Source organism: Cebus imitator, unplaced genomic scaffold (assembly GCF_001604975.1).
Source record: "Cebus imitator isolate Cc_AM_T3 unplaced genomic scaffold, Cebus_imitator-1.0 Scaffold2, whole genome shotgun sequence".
NCBI classification, from domain to species: domain Eukaryota; kingdom Metazoa; phylum Chordata; class Mammalia; order Primates; family Cebidae; genus Cebus; species Cebus imitator.
Genome location: NW_016107317.1, coordinates 8,315,965 through 8,337,714, shown reverse-complemented (window position 1 = coordinate 8,337,714; position 21,750 = coordinate 8,315,965). Strand labels below are relative to the sequence as shown.

The 21,750-nt window shown below is 36.6% G+C and overlaps 1 protein-coding gene and 1 pseudogene across 1 annotated transcript in view; one reads left to right on the top strand and one right to left on the bottom strand.

The window, feature by feature from the left end:
* Nucleotides 1-21,750, bottom strand: part of PDE3A (phosphodiesterase 3A) — a 316,106-nt gene that overhangs the window by 215,910 nt on the left and 78,446 nt on the right. The gene's annotated exons all lie outside the window — the stretch shown is intronic.
* Nucleotides 13,988-14,454, top strand: LOC108304685 (annotated as a pseudogene).

The following is a 21,750-nucleotide window of genomic DNA, read 5'->3' as shown; positions in this document are numbered from 1 at the left end:
GAACAGAGCCATCTAGTGGCAAGTGCAGAATGATGATTACAACATAAAATTAACTGTGAGCCTAACAGTATCATTAGCGAATATTATTAACAACCTAAACTAGGCAGTAACAAATTTTAATGATTCTGCTTTTTGGATAAAGAAATAAATTAAGTGAAAAATCCAACTATAAAGTAGGCATACATTCTTTACACGTTATGGTCTTCATTTTGTAAAAGTCTAAAATAAGAACTACACACACATGCACACACATATACATACAAACACAAAGACACGCATGCAAAATGAAGTAACTATGCCAAAATATAAAAAGTTCCCAGGCCTTGGAAGTGGAATTAAGTATGTTTTGTCCCCTTCTTGACACTTTTCTGCATATTCCGCAGCAGGTACATACTACTTTTCTAAGTAGAGAATGTATTATTTAAAAATATATTGGGAGAGTACTGAAAGAAATATGAAAAGAGTAGATTCAGTAATCTTTCAGAAAACATACTTTGCATTTCTAACTCTACATCCTTATAGATCTAGAGATTGTTTGCGATAATATAAACAAAATAATACCTTTTGACATATTTACCATAGGCTTAGATGATTCTTCATCTAGGAATAAATTACACGCTTAGATATTAGTCATTTAGCATTAAGATTTGAGCAACAAATAAGTATAACATAATTATATAAAGTTTGAAAAATACATACAAATTACTTATCAATATACTTAATATTGAAAAAAACACAGCAAGGTAGAAAAAGAAAAGATAATTACTTTCATTTTATAGATAAAGAAATGGAGATTTACAGACATCATATATTTATCTCCAGCTTTGTCAATGATGGGGTAATAGTCTTCTGACTCCTAGTCTATTGCTTTCCATACAATAACAATTTTGATACCTGGAACTTAAAATATCTGTAAGTTATTTTCATGTTTATTTTCAAAAAGTCTTATTGGTGGCAATCGCTACTCTTATTATCCCTCTCATTACGTAGACACAGGTGATATACTATAACTGAGATAATTTATCATGGGCATAATCAAGGGTATAGATTTGCCAGGTGCAGTGGCTCATGCCTGTAATCCCAGCAATTTGGGGGCCAAGACAAGAGGAGTGCTTGAGGCCTGGAGTTTGAGACCAGCCTGGGCAACATAGGGATAGCCTATCTCTGCAAAAAATAAAAAATTAGCCTGGCATGGTGGTATGCACCTGTGGCTCCAGCTACTCAGGAAGCTGAAGTAGGAGGATCCCTTGAGCCTGGAAGTTCAAGGCTACAGTGAGCCATGATCTTGCCACTATACTCCAGCCTACGTGAGAGAGTGAGATGCTGCCTCACAAAAAAAAAAAGTATAGATTTTACTTTGTTAAAGTATGTTGATATTTTACAAGAGGTTTTAACTAAATGAATACCAAATTGCATGAAAGCTTGAAGTAAATGTTTAGAGAAATGAAGAATAAAAGGAAACTTTAGACATTGAAAGTAACATTTTTTTAACTCGAACTAAAATTTAAATTAGAGCAAACAAATCAGAATAATATATATGGCAACTCTGAGGAGAAAAATACAATTATTTAAAGGGGTTTATCACTGACCCAAATCTTCACAAACAACCAAAAAGTAGTTAGTTTTTTTGTTTTTTTTTTTTTTAAGATGGAGTCTTTCTCTGTCATCCAAGCTGGAGTACAGTAGTGCAATCTCACCTCACTGAAATCTCCGCCTCCCAAGTTCAAGCAATTCTCCTGCCTTCTGAGTAGCTGAGACTACAGATGCATGCCACCAGGCCCAGCTGATTTTCATATTTTTAGTAGAGGCAGCGTTTTGTCATGTTGGCCAGGCTGGTCTTGAACTCCTGACCTCAAGTGATCTGCCCAGCTCAGCCTCCCAAAGTGCTGGGATTACAGGCATGAGCCATTGCACCTGGCCTCTAGTTGTTTGATGTTTAATCTTCCTGATATTCAAAATTGATTTGGAAATTCTGGGGTTAATTACTTGTCAATGATAAGAACACTTTTCTCATATTTTCAACCTAAAATTAAGTTAGATGTGTGATCCAAGATTAGTAGTAACTCTAGTGGTGCCAACTCTAGCTACATCTGAGTAGCACCCAAAGTAGAGACATGCAGCGGGGAGGTGGCCAAAAAAAGTGCTTTGTCGCTTTGTTTCTATTCCTTCCTTTAGTATGCCTTCATTCCCATTCTAACTGATATTTTTAAAAGTCTTCTAATACTATTTACATCCTGATGCATTGCAGATAGATAATAATCTGCCATTTTGGGGAAAACATAGGCTATTATAAATGTGTACATTGGCATTTTTACTGATAACTATTTCTTATGCACTTGGTAAACCAACTGGAAAAAGTTCATTACAATTTTCTGTAAGAGTATTTTAATACATTTTTAAGAAAACAATAATCAATAATAATAATCATCACCATCATCCCTTTTAGTTACTGGGTTGAGCCCAAAACTTAATATACATTATTTAGAGAAAGAAGTAGACAAATGATTATCTAGTTTTTCCAGATAAGTCTATAGTTCTGTATTATATCTTTATTGAAAATTAAAGAAGAAAAAGATAGAAGCAAATGTGCTATATATATTACTGCTTCCAAAATTTCAAATATTCACATAGCAATTACCTTGGTGATTCTACCACGTTATAGACCAACCACCATATTATTGTACACTTAGTGTTCTTCTATAAGTAAAATTCTGTTTCCAGTGGGATTTATTTTTTAAAACTCTATATCATGACTTAAATGGAAACTCAGTAATACTTTATGTAAGTACGAAGTGGCCATAAAACTAAAGTCAAGGAAAGATAATGCCATCTCTTTCAATTCTCACAAGATCCTCTTTTGTTTCCTGACAAACACTGGTAGCCTGAGGCCTGTTCTCTGTTACAAAGTTGATCAGTGAGGGTTGGAGGGACATGAAAACATCCTAGCTCCAAGTTGAGATCTGCTCCCCTTATCTAATTCAGGAATATTAGAGTAGAAATGAAAATCAAATAATTTAGTAAACACTTAATATTATCCACCAGCATATCTGCTTGTATCTAAAATAATCTTTTATACCACCACTGATATGGACTCTATATTTCAAGAAATACTGTAGTCTATTATACTAGGTATGCACTACTCAAGTAAAAAGTTATATTTTATCAAGAATGATGGTGGTTAAGCTAAACACAGAATGGCATTCATCCATGATCTGAATGACTGAGGGAAGGTAGTGTTTGCTTATGTGAATGGCAGTAGTGAGCCATGGAAAGGGGGGAGCAGGGGCATGGAAGCTACAGAATTCCTCTGAGATTGCCAGGTCCCACTTCCCTACTTAAACTGATGAACCACACAGGCTTTAAAATAATCAGGCTGAAGCCATCTTTTCATTTGCAAACATTTTAAGGAAGAATTGCTAGTAATCTTGAGATGACTACTAAGTTTATTTTCCATAATTAAAAAGTAGTATTGTCTTTGTTCAAACTAATCAGTTGGAATTCCACCCTGCCATTACCATGTACAACTTTCATATTATTCCATACGTTTAAAGTTTTGATTTATCGGGATTTTAATTTTTTGTATTGCATTCTTTATATAAACTATGTATGAGATGCTTCAGAAAAGCACATGTATCTTTCTTGATACCATCCTATTTCTCCAATTATTCATTTCCTAATGATATTTTGCTTTTAATAAATTACAGTGTACGCTTTCAGCCAATGAATTGCCATTACTGTTGATTATTCACTTGAAGGTTAGTTATTAAAACAAGTAGTATGCAAGAAGAAAATTACTAAAATGAATTAATGAATAAATGTGTGAAAAGTCTTTGTTGGCCATCAACTCCATCCCCATCTTTCTGATTCACAGAAGGCAGGATGGCTCTAAACTACATTTTTCTTAATCCTTAGCCAGCTGGCTTCTTGTCAGGTTCTGCCAATGGGAGGCAATGATTAGAGATTTGAAGGTGATAGGAAGTATAGGTTATTTTTTTTTGCTGAGGCAACAGCAGCAGAGGGCTACTGAGAACCACTGTAGGTAACTATGGTATCCAGCTTGGTAGTTTCATAGACATTAGTAGTATCGGCTCCTAGAAGGCTGCTGTGCCACAATGGCACAATGCTGTTGTGAGATCACAGCAGAAGCACCAGCCTCTCCTGCAATTCAGCAACAAATACAATTTCCTGGCCTCCAGCTCTGGGTGGTAACAGCATTCTGATATTTGGATGATAGCCTTTTCTCTCTTTTGTGCCTCCAGTCCTTCTGTTATTGTAATTGATTGCTTTCATTCAATATCTTACTGCTTACGTTAGAGTAGGTTCCAATTTTCTGACTGGGCACTACAGATACACAATAAAACCAATATAACTCATAAGTATATTATCTTCTTATTAATGGTACTAAATTGAAAACTTTTAAGTATATATTTCAGATTAATGCTATGAAACCATTGATTCTAGATGTATGAAGGTATATACACTAAAATATGAAGAACACGCTGTACAATGTAAAACAATCTCTTGATGGTCAAATTATACATTATTTTTTCTTCATATATTACTAGTAACAAACACACTAAAAGTTATATGTAAATTTAAAAAGATAGAAATTATGCTAGTAACTTCAAAAATGTCTTTAAAATTTTTACTCTGTACAAATAACATATACTTATTTATATATTTTATACTTATTTAATATATTTTCTGTCTTTGCTTTCCATAAGGATGATTTTCGGTTTGTAACAAGGTATAGTAGAAGGCCCACGGGGTTTGAAGTTGGAAAGATTTCACAAATATTCTAGTCATAATTGTAAAATATCAATATCAAGTCTATCTTCCAGGATGGTTAAAGAAATTACAGACATTAAAAAGTATTTATAAAAATGTCTTATATTTTCCACCCATGCTTTCCTTTTATTTAAATGCAACTTGATACATACTCAACATACAAAATTACAAATAACAGATGTGTATTGTACAAATTTTTAGAAGTACAAAGAAACACTAAACTGTGAAGGAAAAGTCACCCGTAATTTCTCCATCTCATAAGAAAGCACTGTTAACATTTAACACATTTCCATCACCCTTATAACTAGGCACTTTCATTTATATATTTTTATACCCTTACATATTCTTTTTGTATAAATTCAAATTTTTTTCCCTTCTTAAGGTTTTACCATAAGCATTTTTTAATCACCGTGAGCCACAGCAAACACCATGTTAACGGCTACATAATGTAGTGCAGACAACAGTCTAATGGCTATATAACGTAGTGTAGACAACAGTCTAATGCCTCAAAGGCTATATCCATGGACAGTATTCTAATGTCTGTCTTTGCTTGTTACTGACATAGCTCTATGTTTCTGAATCTTATGTTTCTGAATCTTAGGAAGGACAGCTTGTCTTCCTACCTACTGTCAGACAAGTAGAGCAAAACTGACAGTAGGGAAAGCCCTACTGTGTCTGGGAAAGCCCCTAAGTTTTGCTCTACCTTTCTGACAGTAGATAGGAAGACAAGAATGGGATTGTTTCCAGTTTTATCTGCTTATAGTAAGTGAAAACTCTTCCCAGACAGGCAGTAGGTTGAATGTCACCAGTTTTCTGCATGTATCTTTTCCTGTGTTTCTAAGGGCACGTTAGTAAGAAGGTGGAGAGAGAACTACTGACCAGATGCTATTTCTAAACTTAATCCAGCACACTCTTAAACCTATACAAGATTTGCCTCACATTATATATTCATCACAAATCTTTTTGGAAAGTTTAATATTTATATACCTCAATAAAACTCAGGATAAGTAAAAGGACTATTCTTGAAAAAACAAAGGAAATAGTGGCAACAAACGAACTAGATTGAGATGGGAATTGTAGAGGCACATGCGAGGCAATCAATAGTGGGACTTTCAGAAAACATATTAACAACTTTGAGGCAAAGCTAAAAAGGCACCAAGCACTGTTCTTTGTACTTTCGCAATAAACAGGACGGCTGCTTTATCAATAATAAATACATCCATGTGAAGATGAACATACACAAAATAATGAAAATTCACTAGTGTATAAAATGATTCAAATTTCTGAAATCCGGAAGAAAAAAAATCTGGAAATATTTTTGAAGAAAAAAATGTCAATTATCATATCTCCCAGTTAGCAAAGTTAGTATCTAAAGGAATCACTAAAATAATCACATTATCTAACTATATAAACAACATTGTTAAAACTTACTGAGAAGATAGGCTCAAAATGCAGCAGTTTTAGGGAAATAAAATAACCCTTCTAAATGGCAATCTATGTGACATGTTTATTAATCAGGGCATAGTTCAGAAGTTCTTTTTAAAAACATTTTTACAGCATTGCCATAAACCAACTATGACATATTTAATTATGTTACAAGTTATTTTTTAACAGATATAATAACTCAGATAAGAAAATGTTCTACTTTCAACCTACCAAAAGTAGATTAACCCTTACTTTGAATAGAGACATTATACCCTTTTCTATTCTAGTTTCATTAAAACTTAAGGAAATCTGTATTCTATTTTGGGTCAACCACTAACATTATATAATAATTTATATATAAAATGTGTGTATATAGAATTCCAGTTAAAATATTTTGTATAAGGATAAAAACACGAATGAATTAAGTTTACATATATGCAAATATTTTTATATGTGTTATATGCATGTATATGAAGAAATTTTACTTCATATGCACCTTGTTTTATCCATGAGCCAAATACTACAAGTATAATACTATTGGGATTCCTATAAAAATCTAAGCTACCCATATAAATTTAGTGTCTCAGTATAGCAATGTTAATATGAAAAGCAAAACTAAATGAAAAAAATAGAAAATTTAGAATAATGTAGAACAAATAGAATAACAGAATAAAGAGCAAACTTTCCCTGATAAGAATTAGAAAATAGAATGCTTTTCCTATTGTATATTCCGTATTAGAAAGGAATTTCTTCACTACTCAATGTCTTTTCTTAGATTTTGATTGAAATTTTCTTGTTATGTGAATTGTCAGGTTTTGTTTGTTTTATGAGGTTTTGGTTTTCATTGGAAATAGATGCATTTCTGATAATGAAGTGATTGCCTTGACTGTATAAAATGGGATTAAAGAGATTTCCTGGAAGGAGGCTTTAATATACCTCAACCAAGGAAGAGAAAGCAAAAACTAAGGCTATTCGAAAAAAGCATCTCCACGTTTAGGCTAAGAGAGAACAGTTATTCTCAGAATGGTCCCCAGCTGGCAAACTCATCCAAAATCATAAGCCCTTTGCTTGATTCCTGTGGGTAAGTCCATAACTTTCATTCTTTTTACCTGTCATTAAATACTATTTTGTAAAGATACAAGAGAGCTTATAAGGGATTATTAAACTTCTAATAAACTGAAATAACTGAATCACTAGTTGCACCCCCATGCAATGCTTGGGAACTCTACCCATGGACACACATAAACATAATTGTATTTCCAGCAAATTTTTTGTGTTAATTCTTTATTACAGTATTAATATAGCTAGAATATTGTACAAAGTTGGTCATGTTTTTAATTACTGTAATGCTGGCCTGTTTTTGTAAGTTGGTTTTGCTTTGGAGCTATCGATTTAGGTTATATGAGATTTGGTTCATGCTGCAATTCAGAGGGATGCATATTTTCATCAGTACTGGGGTGTATAATTTCCTAAGAAATCAACTTTATGGTTTGAATGTGAAATACTAATACTTATTTTATTAAATTCTCCCCAAATTTGTTTGTATAGTATCTCTTTGGTGGTATAGTGTATTACATAAGCAAACTAACTCCCAGGGAACGTATTACAAAATTCAGCATTTTAAAATTCTACCTGCTTGGTATTTTAGCAAAGTTAAGCTGTATGACTTATTCTTGTCACTCAGCAAACTTATTTAAAGCAAAACATAGTAAATGCCTCCAATTCTCTCTAAAGGTTCTAAAATATGTACTCTCTCTCCTCATTGAAGAAATGCTGCTACAGACGATGATCCCTTCATGAGGGAACCTACAGGTCATCGAGATGTCCTGGATATAAATATTTAAATATTACATATTTATATCCTGGCTATATTTAATATTACTGTCCATTCATTTTTAGCGCTCCCAAAGATTTTAAGATTTTCTTCATGTATTTCTTTTACCAAGGAAAAATGCCATATGTTGTGGTCCAATGCCAACTTATCATTAAGATGTTACATTGATAGAAATGTTCCAGGGATAAACGCTTTGATGGAGGAAAACTTTAGATACATCACACAGTAACAGTCCCTAAAATCCGTTCAGGTAGACCCAGGAAGAGATATCTGGATGGATTATTCTACTATCCACCTCTTAGAGCTTTCCCAACCTTTTCAATGTTTTTGGGCATCATGCTACACCTGGCATCATGCTACAAGAGAAAAGGAGAGAAATAGGAGAGGAAAAATTACTGTGATGTTTACCTATATGCTTATAGTTAGAAAGCTTACCAATTTTAGAACAAACAGAGAGACATGACAGGGATTTGTTGAAAAGTAGCCTACTATTTCTTAATAAATACTGAATTCCATAACAAACAAGAGGGCTTGCTCACACATTCTTTAATCCTAATTTATTTTGCAAGCATCTGGTGCATGCCTACTACATGCCAGAATCCTGTTACAAGCACTATTATTTAGCAATGAGTAAGATAAAACCAATGAAATCTAATTAAAGAGCTCTGCACAGAAAAGCTATCAACAGAGTAAACAGACAATCTACAAAATGGGAGAAGATTTTTGCAAGCTATGCATCAGAGAAAGGTCTAATATCCAGCATCTGTAAGGAACTTGAATTCACAAGAAAAAAGCAAACAACCCCATTAAAAAGCGGGCAAAGGACATGAACAAACACTTTCAAAAGAAGACATACATGGGGCCAACAAGCATATGAAAAAAAAAGCTCTACATGACTGATCATTAGAGAGATGAAAATCAAAACAGTGAGATACCATCTCATACTAATCAGAATGACTATTATGAAAAAGTCAAAAAGCAGCAGATGCTGGTGAGGCTGTGGAGAAAAAGAAACGTTTATACACTGTTAGTTCTCCCATTCTGTAAATTAGTTCAGCCACTGTAGAAAGCAGTGTGATTCCTCAAAGAGCTGAAAACAGAACTACCATTCAACCCAGAAATCCCATTACTGGGTATATACCCAAAGGAATATAAATTGTTCTGTCATAAAGAAACATGCACATGTTGGTCATTGCAACACTATTCACAATAGCAAAGATATGGAATCAACCTAAATGCACATCAACAGTAGAATGGATAAAGAAAATGTGGTACATATACACCGTGGAATACTATGCAGTCATAAAAAAATGAGACCGTGTCCTGTGCAGGAAAATGGATGGATATGGAGGCCATTATCTTTAGCGAACTAACATAGGAACAGAAAACCAAATGCCACATGTTCTCACTTATAAGTGGGAGCTAAATGATGAGAACACATGGACACATATAGGGGAACACCACACACTGGGGTCTATTGGAGGGTGAAGAGTGGGGGAAAGGAGAGGATCAGGAAAAATAAATAATGGGTACAAGGCTCAATACCTAAGTGACTAAATAATCTGTATAACAAACCCTTGTGACCTGAGTTTACTTACATATCAAATCTGCACGTGTACCCCTGAACTTAAAAATTAATAAATAAATAAGCAAGCAAGCAAACAAAGCCCTGCTCTTATTGAGCTTACATTTGAGTTAAAGAAGGCAGCCAGTAAGAAAATAAGATGTCAGCTGGTAATACAAACAATGCAGAAAAATACAGTTAGGTAAAGATAGAGTGGTGAGGAAAAGTGTGTATGAATTGTTTTAAATAAAGTAATACGGGAAGACTATTCATGAAGAAAATTGGAGCATAGGCAAGGAAATAAAAAAATAATCTACGTGTACACTGAAAAAAGTACATTCCAGGCAGAGGAAACAACAAGCGTCAAAAATCCAAGGTAAAGATATGCTTAGCGGGTTCAAGCAAGAGCCAGGAGCTGATGTGACTAGAGTGAGTAATGGGGAAAGTGTTAAAACATGAGGTCAGAGATATCACAGGGAGACAAATGATGGCTGAGCTCATTTCCTGGGTGAAGAATGTCAAATTTTATTCTGAATGAGAGGCAATGCAATTGCAAGACTGCAGAGAAGACATGGTGTGCTTCACCTTTCAAAGGCTTAGTCCTGCTGCCGTGTGATGAGTAAACCAGAAGGAGGCAAGAGGGGAAGCAGGCAACAGATAATTCGGGCAACAGATGATGGTAACTGTGTAGACAGTTAGATGGTGAGACTCTAGATATTTTGAAGTCAGGTGGAATAAGATAGATCAAATGTGAGTTGTAAGAGAAACAGAGCTAAGGAAGGAGGACTCCAAAATCTGAGCAACTGGAAAAATCTAATGGGATTATCAATGTGTCAACAACCTGATTTCCCAAACATTATCCCTAATTATATTCAAAACAGGGACAAAAAACTATCTAACATTTTACAAGCTTTTCCTCTCTGGCTCCTTTAACCAAAAACTGAACTTTCTATTTTACTTAGTTCTTAGGTACTCTTGGCAAATCATGGCTCTCTCTTTCCATAGTTTTTGCCATCTATATACCGGTACCTCAGCAAACGACTTCTACATGATCAAGTTTGTCATCTAAAACCAGTAATCATAAATCTGGTAAATAAAAACCCGATTTCACCGTGATTGGCTTTTAAATCCCTTGCACCTGCAGATTCAAAACAGTGCTGTAGGCGGACATTAAGTAGGAGCACCATGGCATTCTTTCTGAAGGTACCTAAAGACAGAGGCTAAAAACATTTTAAATCTTACCAAGACAGCACCGAGGAAGTACTGCGAGAAGAATTAGCAGTGTCTTTAGCAGGTGAATAAGGTGCATAATTCCCTACCTGGGGCCCCTTCACCTAATCAAGGTACCATGGTCTGAGCTATCAAAAGAGTGCAAGGGTCAGAAGTCATTCAGTGTCAGGGGGCTGGCATGCTTCCCTTCCATGTGTTTTCTGTCTATAGCTGATGTCTATCGTTAAATTAAAGTCAAATGAACTGCAGCCCATGATGAGAGGGTGACTGCTGCACAATTCTGCCAACATTTCCCCAGGTGGGTTTTGCAGATCATTAACCACATAAGATTCCCTGAGACGGAAAAAAGCTTCTCTGATCAAACAAATATAGCAAATGTTATATCCTGCATTCCTTCTGTCAAAATGTACAATGTTCTTTCTTTCATTAGAGGTTTTGTCGAGTCCTGTGATAACTAAATCATTAACTGCTTAACTAGCATTTCCCAAACCTGTTTTACCAACAGGTAAAGAAAACAAGAATCTTAATCTGAAAAAGGAGAAGAGGATGACCATTTAGAGACACAATGCAAAGGAAAACGGTCAAAATTTTGTGAATGACTTAATGAATGGATGAGGGAGAGATCGATATTGAAGATGACTTCAGTTCTAATGCTGATGACCAGAAAAGGGAGAAAAATACACATGAAGACAAATGACTTCCAAATTCTAAAAAAAATATTTTGTTTCAATTACACTCATTAGGCATGATTGCTATGACCCACGTGCTAAATCAGGCACTTAGAACAAGAACAGTGAACAAGAAAGATACTAATCTTGTATCTGCACAAGTCAGACTATATGAACCACAATGAGAACTAGTCTGATGCATGCAAAGGAATACCATGATTCAGGAGCACTAATATTTTACTGGGATTAAGTACTCCCTTTGGGAATATGGAAAGCCTTGTTCAGGGAAGCATTCCATGAAGCAACTTCTAAGCTGAGACCTATGGAGCCAGGGCATTTTGGTCAGGTGATAAGAGATATCGTTCAGGTACAAAAACAAGGCAGATTGACCAGATGAAGATAGTGAGTCAGGGCTAAACTATTCAACAAAGAGAAATGCAGTTAAGTGTGAGCATCCCACACAAGACAAAAGGGTGAAACATAGTTAAATAAACAACTGTGTGTCATGTACAATTGCAACCACATTAGAGGCACAAATATTTCTAAATGAATATAAAACCTGATTCTTTCCAAAGGAAGTCCAACACATTTATCTCACATAAGAGAAAATTCTTCTAGATACTGGGGTGCCATGTAATGTGACAGAATTAAAAGAAAGGAAATAAATTGCCTTTTGCTTTGGGATCCCTCTCACATTCAAAAAGGTCACTGGTCCTTTCTCCCATAAAAAAATTAAAAACTATAAGTGAATGAGGCTGAGTGCACTTGCTCAAGCCTGTAATCCCAGCACTTTGGGAGGCCAAGGCAGGAAGATCACTTGAGACCTGGGAGGCCAAGGTGGGCGGATCACTTGAGGCCAGGAGTTTAAGACCAGCCTGGCCAACATGGCAAAATCCTACGTCTACCGAAAATACAAACATTAGCCAGGCATGGTGGCACACACCTGTAATCCCAGCTACTTGGGAGGCTGAGGCAGGAGAATCACTTGAACCTGGGAGGCAGAGTTTGCAGTGAGCTGAGATGGTGCCACTGCACTCCAGCCTGGGAGACACAGCAAGACTGCATCTCAAAAAAAAAAAAAAAAAGAAAGAAAGACCACTGAATATTTAGGAAAACTGTTAATACACTGAGGTCTGAAACAATCCTTATTTGGAAGTTTGAACCAGATTCCTAAATACCTGACATTTTACTATGATTCGTATCTTCCACATCCTTTTGCAAGTGACCAAGGCATATTTCCAAATACTAGAAATTTGCTGACATACCTGAAGGGATTAAAAGGTAACTACTAGATTTAAACAGTGAGCTTTGTAAAACTGAAACTGCAAGCAGCTTTCTGCAGTAACTAAGCTTTTTTACTTGTTCGCCTTCACACTGTGATTCAGCTGGAGTTAGAAACTTGAACAAGTTCTCGGACCAAGTCAGAAGGCCAACTAGGTAAAAATATGTTACATGTTAAAATAACATGTAAAGGAGCATTGTCCATTTTAGGCATCAAACTTATTTATTTTTTATAATATTCCATGAATCTGTTTTTCACTTTTCTCAAATAAAAGACAGCTTCAAACTGAAGCAGTTTTCTATTTTAAACACAATTATTAAAGTATATTGGTCTCCAGTGGGCTCAATAGAAATATGTGAAAATTTATTTTTACCTAGTTGGCTAAAAGAGTTCTCATGTACCCAAGTAAACCCAATTTTTGTTTAGTGCCCACTGACTGGTATGCTATTCTTCAAATCCCATACTGAGACCTGACCAGCTCAACATTCTGACATGTATCTTCATTTGTTATAAAAACACATTACTCATCAAAATATAAGCACATTCCCAGACAGCATCTTTGATATATCAAGATGCAGTCAAATTCTAGATGACTCTTGGTTGAAGACAATTTGAACTACTCCTTCTAACACCTGTAGCCAATTCTGCATTTGAAGAGCATTCTCTCAAATGTTAAAATAACATGTAAAGGAGCTATTTCAGGCATCAAACTTGTTCATCTTTTATAATAATCCATGAATCTGTTTTTCACTGTTCTCAAATAAAAGACAGCTTCAAACTGAAGGAGTTTTCTATTTTAAACACAATTATTAAAGTATATTGGTGTCCAGTGGACTAAATAGAAATATGTGAAAATTTATTTTTAACCTAGTTGGCTAAAAGATTCACGAATATGGCACTGTCTCTTTGACAACCCCTTTGAAATTGGAATCTCAAAAGTCAGGGGAAAGGACTAATTCATATCTGTGACTTATTGGCCCCTGTGTGGCAGGGACTAGGTCTCATTCACTACTGTGTCCTCAGTGTTTAGCATAAACCTTAAAATTTTTGGAAACTAGACAAGTGTAGTAAGCACTCAATAGATAATTGTTAAGTAACAAACTAATGCAAAGCATCAAGCTCAACAAAATAAACCACAATAAATGGCAATGTTAGACCATGTTGCATTCTGGGAAAGGAGCAACACCAAATCCAAGATGGCAGCCAGCAGGAGGCTGATGAAGGAAATTGAATAAATCCGCAGATGTGGAATGAAAAACTTCCGTAACATCCAAGTTGATGAAACTAATTTATTGACTTGGCAAGGGCTTACTGATCCTGACAATGCTCCGTATGATAAGGGGGACTTCAGAATAGAAATCAACTTTCCAGCAGAGTACCCATTTAAACCACCAAAGATCACATTTAAAATAAAGATCTGTCACCCAAAGGTCAATGATGAAAAGGGACAGGTCTGTCTTTCCGTAATTAGTGCTGAAAACTGGAAGCCAGCAACCAAAACTGACCAAGTAATGCAATCCCTCATGGCACTGGTGAATGACCCCCAGCCTGAGCACTGCTTCAGGCTGACCTAGCTGAAGAATATTTTAAAGACCATAAAAAATTCCTCAAGAATACTGAAGAGTTTGTAGAGAAATATGGGGAAAACCAACCTGTGGACTAAAGTCTGCCACAACTGGTTCCAGCAACTGTGAGCAGAGACCCCTCAAAGCAGGACTCTGTGGAAACTGACACATGTCACCACCTGGCATTCACCTTGGCACTAACTTTCTACACTTTTCTTAATCAAAAAGTGATCTAGGCAATCTGTAAAGAAAGGATTAAAAATTTTAAATGTTCTAAAAAATAAAAATAAAAAATAAATGGCAATATTTGTAAATGAAACACTCTGATTGGAAAAAGAAAAATGTGGTGTTGTAATTTTGCTATATTTTGCCTCATAAAATTTTATTTTCTAAAGTAACTATTAAAATGAATTAAGTTATGTCTAAAATTTAAAAGACCTGGAATAACACAGATTATTACTTCATCAAAAGGCAGAATCATTAGGAGAAAAGATGATTCCTCTATATCTCAAGCTTCTCTTTCTAGGGGAAAATTTGAGTAGAAAATCTTTTCACTATTTAGGACTGGACTGTGCTGTTAATAAAATACAATGTTGAAATGGCTAAATCACATTGGGTGCTATGCAACAAAATTTTTTAGCTACTTTATAAAGTAGCTTTTACATACTTAGCAATCCAGTTGTTTATCAGGTGATAAACACATATGTTAAGAAGGATTAATGCACTTTAATGGAGGAAGTAGGAAACCAGAATAAATTCCATTTAAAGAGATTAACTGAATCTTTTGTAACAAAACCTCTTTTACAATGCAGGGAGATTCCTGGTCAAGATGGCCAAATAGGAACAGCTCTGGTCTGCAGCTTCCAGGGAGATCAACAGAGGGCGGGTGATTTCTGCGTTTCCAACTGAGGTACCGGCACATATCATTGGGACTGGTTAGACATTGAGCACAGCCTATGGAGGGTAAACAGAAGCCCCTCACCCGGAAAGCTCAAGGGATTGGGGAATTCCCTCCCCTGGCCAAGGGAAGCCATAAGGGACTGTGCCATAAGGAACGATTCATTGCAGCCCAGATACTATGCCTTTCCCACGGTCTTTGCAACTAGCATACCAGGAGATTCCCTCAAGTGGTTATACTACCAGGGCTCTAGGTTTGAAACACAAAACTGGGCAGCTATTTGGGCAGAAACCGAATTAGCTGTGGGAGTTTTTTGTTTTGTTTTCTTCATATCCAATGATGCCAGGAAGGCCAATGAGACAGAACCATTCACTCCCTTGGAAAGGGGGCTGAAGTCAGGGAATCAAGTTGTCTAGCTCAGCGGATCCCACCCCCACAGAGCCCAGTAAGCTAAGATCCACTGGCTTAAAATTCTTGTTGCCAGCAGAGCAGTTTGAAGTCCACCTGGGATGCTCGAGCTTGGTGGGGGAAAGGGTGTCCACCATTACTGAGACTTGAGTAGGCAGTTTTCCGCTGTGTAAACAAAGCCATCAGGAATTTCCAACACGGCAGAGTCCACTGCCTCAAAGCCACTCTAGCCACACTGCCTCTCTTGATTACTCCACTTTGTGCAGGGCGTCTCTGAAAGAAAGGCAGCAGCCCCCATCAGGGGCTTATATAAAACTCCTATCTCCCTGGAACAGAGCACCTGGGGGAAAAGGTGGCCATGGGTGCAGCTTCAGCAGACTTAAACTTTCCTGCCTGCCAGCTATGAAGAGAGCAGTGAATCTCCCAGCACAGCACTCAAGCTCTGCCACAAGTGGATCCCTGACCGCCATGCCTCCTGACTGGGAGACACCTCCCAGCAGAAGTTGACAGACACCTCATACCGGAGAGCTCCAGCTGGCACCTGGCAGATGCCCCTCTGGGACGAAGCTTCCAGAGGAAGGAACAGGCAGCAATCTGTGCAGCCTCCAGTGGTGATACCCAGGCAAACAGGGTCTGCAGTGGACCTCCAGCAAACTCCAGCAGACTTGTAGCAAAGGGGCCTGACTCTTAGAAGAAAAACTAACAAACAGAAAGGAATAACATCAACATCAATAAAAAGGATATCCATACATAAACTACATTCGAAGGTCACAAACATCGAAGACCAAAGGTAGATAAATCAATGAAGATGAGAACAAACTATCGCAAAAAGGCTGAAAATTCCAAAAACCAGAATGTCTTTTCTCCTCCAAAGGATCATAACTCCTCCTGAGCAAGGGAACAAAAGTGGATGGAGAATTAGTTTGACGAACTGACAGAAGTAGGCTTCAGAAGGGGTGTAATGGCAAACTCCTTTGAGCTAAAAGAGCATGTTCAACCCAATTCTAGGAAACTAAGAACCTTGAAAAAAGATTAATTTCTAAATAGAATAACCAGTTTAGAGAACATAAATGACCCCCGGAGCTAAAAAACACAGCATGAGAACGTCATGAAACATACACAATTATCAATAGCAGAATGAATCAAACAGAAAGAAAAAAAGATATCATAGATTGAAGATCAACTTAATAAACTGTGAAGATTAGAGAAAAAGGAATGAAAAGGAACAAAGCCTCCAAGAAATATGGGATTATGTGAAAAGATCTAACCTACATTTGATTGGTGTACCTCAATGTGACAGGGAGAAAACCAAGTTGGAAAACACTTTTCCAGATATTATTCAGGAGAACTTCTACAACCCAGCAAAGCAGGCCAACATTCAAATTCAGGAAATACATAGAACATCACAAAGATACTCCTTGAGAATAGCAGCCCAAGACACCTACTGGTCAGATTCACCAAAGTTGAAATGAAGGAACAAATGCTAAGGCAGCCAGAGAGAAAGGTTGAGTTATTCACAAATGGAAGCCCATCAGACTCACAGTGGATCTTACTGCAGCAAACCTACAAGCCCGAAGAGGCTGGAAGGCAATATTCAACATCCTTAAAGAAAAGAATTTTCAACCCAGAATTTCATATCCAGTCAAACTAAACTTCCTAAGCAAAGGAGAAATAAAATCCTGTACAGACAAGCAAATGCTGAGAGATTTTGTCACCACCAGGCCTGCCTTACAAGAGCTTCTGAAGGAAGCACCAAATATAGAAAGGAAAAACCAGTACCAGCCATTGCAAAAACATGCCAACATGTAAAGACCATTGACACTATGAAGAAACTGTATTAACTCATGGGCAAAATAACCAGTAGCATAATAATGACTAAATCAAATTCATACATAACAACATTACCCTTAAATGAAAATGGGCTAAATACCCCAATTAAAAAACACAGACTGGCATTGGATAAGGAGTCAAGAAACATTGGTGTGCTGTATTCATGAGACTCATCTTCATGCAAAGACACACATAGGCTCATAATAAAGAGATGGAGGAATATTTGCCGAGCAAATGAAAGCAAAAAAAAAAAGTAGGGGTTGCAATCCTAGTCTCTGATGAAACAGACTTTAAACCAACAAATATCAAAAAAGACAAAAGCATTACATAATGGTAAAAAGGTCAATGCAACAAGAAGAGCTAAGTATACTAAATATACATGCACCCAATACAGGAGCACTCAGATTCATAAAGCAAGTTCTTAGAGACTTGCAAACAGTCTTAGACTCCCACACAATAATAGTAGGAGAATTTAACATCCCACTGTCAATATTAGAAAGATCAACAAAACAGAAAATTAATAAGAATATTTAGAACTTGAACTCAGTTCTGGACCGAGTGGACCTAGTAGATATCTACAGAACTCACCACCCCAAATCAACAGACCACACATTCCTCTCAGCACCACATCGGACTTATTGTAAAATCTACCACATAATTGGTAGTAAAACACCCCTCAGCAAATGCAAAGGAACGGAAATCATAACAGTCTCTCAGACCACAATGAAAATAAATTAGAACTCAGGATTAAGAAACTCACTCAAAACCACACAACTACATGGAAACTGAACAACCTGCTCCTGAATGACTACTGGGTAAATAACGAAATTAAGGTAGAAATAAATAAGTTCTTTGAAACTAATGAGAACAAAGACACGATGTACCAGAACCTCTGGGACAGATAAAGCAGTGTTTAGAGGAAAATTTATAGCATTAAAAGCCCCTATGAGAAAGCAGGAAAGATCTAAAATCGACACTCTAATATCACAATTAAAGAACTAGAGAAGCAAGAGCAAACAAATTCAAAAGCTAGCAGAAGACAAGAAATAACTAAGATCAGAGTGGAAGTGAAGGGGATAGAGACACACACACACACACACACACACACACACAAAACCCTTCAGAAAAAATCAAGGAATCCAGGAGCTGGTTTTTTTTTAAAAGATTAGCAAAATAGACCATTAGCCAGATTAATAAAGAAGAACAGAGAGAAGAATCAAATAGACGCAATAAAAAATGATAAAGGGGATATCACCACTGTTCCTACAGAAATACAAAGTACCATCAGAGAATATTATAAACACCTCTACACAAATAAACTAAAAAATCTAGAAGAAATGGATAAATCCCTGGCCACATACACCATCCCAAGACTAAACCAGGAGGAAGTTGAATCCCTGAATAGAACAAAAACATGTTCAAATTGAGGCAGTAATTAACACCCTACCAACGAAAAAAGCCCAGGACAAGATGGACTCACAGTCAAATTCTACCAGAGGTACAAAGAAGAGCTAGTACCATTCTTTGTCATAGAAACAATAAACAAATAGGGACTCCCCACTAACTCATTTTATGAGGTCAGCATCATCCTGATATCAAAACCTGGCAGACACACACACACACACACACACACACAGAGAGAGAGAGAGAGAGAGAGAGAAAATTTCAGGCCAATATCCCTGATGAACTTCAATGCAAAAATCCTCAATAAAACACTGGCAAACCAAATGCAGCAATGCATTGAAAAGCTTATCCACCATGATCAAGTCAGCTTCATCCCTGGGATGCAAGGCTGGTTCAACATATGCAAATCACATAACCCATCACATAAACAGAACCAATGACAAAAACCACATGATTATCTCAATAGATGCAGATAAGGCCTTTGTTAAAATTCAACACCCCTTCATGCTAAAAACTCTCAATAAATGAGGTATTGATTGAACTTATCTCAAAATAATAAGAGCTATTTATGACAAACCCACAGCCAATATCATACTGAAGCATTCCCTATGAAAACCAGAACAAGACAAGGATGCCCTCTCTCACCACTTTTATTCAACACAGTATTGAAAGTTCTAGCCAGGGCAATCAGGCAAGAGAAAGAAATAAAGGGTATTCAAATAGGAAGAGATGAAGTCAAACTGTCTCTGTTTGCAGATGACATGACGTATATTGAGAAAACCCCATTGTCTCAGTACAAAATCTCCTTAAGATGATAAGCAACTTCAGCAAAGTCTCAGGATACAAAATCATTGTGCAAAAATCACAAGCATTCCAATGTACCAATAATAGAGAGCCAAATCATGAGTGAACTCCCATTCACAATTGCTACAAAGAAAACAAAATACCTAGACATACAGCTAATAAGCAACGTGAAGGACCTCTTCAAGGAGAACAACAAACCACTGTTTAAGGAAATAAGAGAGGACACAAACAAATGGATAAATCATTCCATGCTCATGGATAGGAAGAATCAATATCGTGAAAATGGTCATACTGCCCAAAGTAATTTGTAGATTCAATGCTATCCCCATCAAGCTACCATTGACTTTCTTCACAGAATTAGAAAAAACTACCTTAAACTTTATATGGAACCAAAAGGAGCCCATATAGGTAAGACACTCCTAAGCAAAAACATCAAAGCAGGAGGCATCAAAATATCAGACTTCAAACTATACTACAAGGACACAGTAACCAAAACAGCATGATACTGGTACCAAAACAGATATATAGACCAATGGAACAGAACAGAGCCTTCGGAATTAATGCCACACACCCACAGCCACCTGATCTTTCACAGACCTGACAAAAACAAACAATGGGGAAAGGATTCCCTATTTAATAAGTGGTGTTGGGAAAACTGACTAGCCACATGCAGAAAACTGAAACTGCATCCCTTCCTTACACCTTATACAAAAATCCACTCAAGATGGATTAAAGACTTAAATGTAAGACCTAAAACCATAAAAACCCTAGAAGAAAACCTCAGCAGTACCATTCAGGACATAGGCATGGTCAAAGCCTTCATGACTAAAACAACAAAAGCAATGGCAACAAAGCCAAAATTGACAAATGGGAATTAATTAACTAAAGAGCTTCTGTACAGCAAAAGAAACTATCATCAGAGTGAACAGACAACCTACAGAATGGGAGAAAAATTTGCAATTCACCCCTCTGACAAAGGGCTAATATCCACAATCTACAAGTAACTTAAACAAATTTACAAGAAAAAAATATTTAAAAAATCAAGAGTGGGCAAATGATATGAACAGACACTTCACAAAAGAAGACATTTATGCAGTCAACAAACATATGAGAAAAAGCTCATCATCACTGGTCATTAGAGAAATGCAAATCAAAACTACAATGAGACATCATCTCATGCCAGTTAGAATGGTGATCATTAAAAACTCTGGAAACAACAGATGCTGGAGAGGATGTGGAAAAATAGGAACACTTTTACAGTATTGGTGGGAGTGTAAATTAGTTCAACCATTGTGGAAGACAGTGTGGCAATTCCTCAAAGATTTAGAATCAGAAATATTTGACCCAGCAATCCCATAACTAGGTATGTACCTAAAGGATTATAAATCATTCTAGTGTAAAGACACATGCACACATATATTTATTCCAGCAGTATTTACAATAGCAAAGACTTGAAACCAACCCAAATGCCCATCAAAGATAGACTGGATAAAGAAAATGTGGCACATATACACCACGGAATACTATGCAGCCAAAAAAAAAAGAATGAGTTCATGTCCTTTGCAGCATCATAAATGAAGCTGGAAACCATCATTCTCAACAAACTAGCACAGGAACAGAAAACCAAACACAACATATTCTTACTCATAAGTAGGATTTGAACAATGAGAACACATGGACACAGGGAGGGGAACATCAGACACCAAGGCCTGTCAGTGGGTGTGGGAATAGGGGAGGGATAGTATTAGGAGAAATACCTAACATAGATGACAGGTTGATGGGTGCAGGAAACCACCATGGCACATGTATACACATTGGGAAAAGCAGCAAAGGAGAAAGGACTTACAGAGTGCCTACGTAAGCTGGTTATGAATAACATATAAACAAGGAACAACAAACTGTGGAAGGCTGCAGAAGGCCTCTGAGGAGGAAAGCCTCTCCATGCCTTATGTTCCAGTGCAGGGTGACCTAGGCTCTGTCACCATAAACATTGTGCTCAAGGACATAAAACCCCTTTGTAGCACTATGATGTAGCCAGACTTGTAGGCTC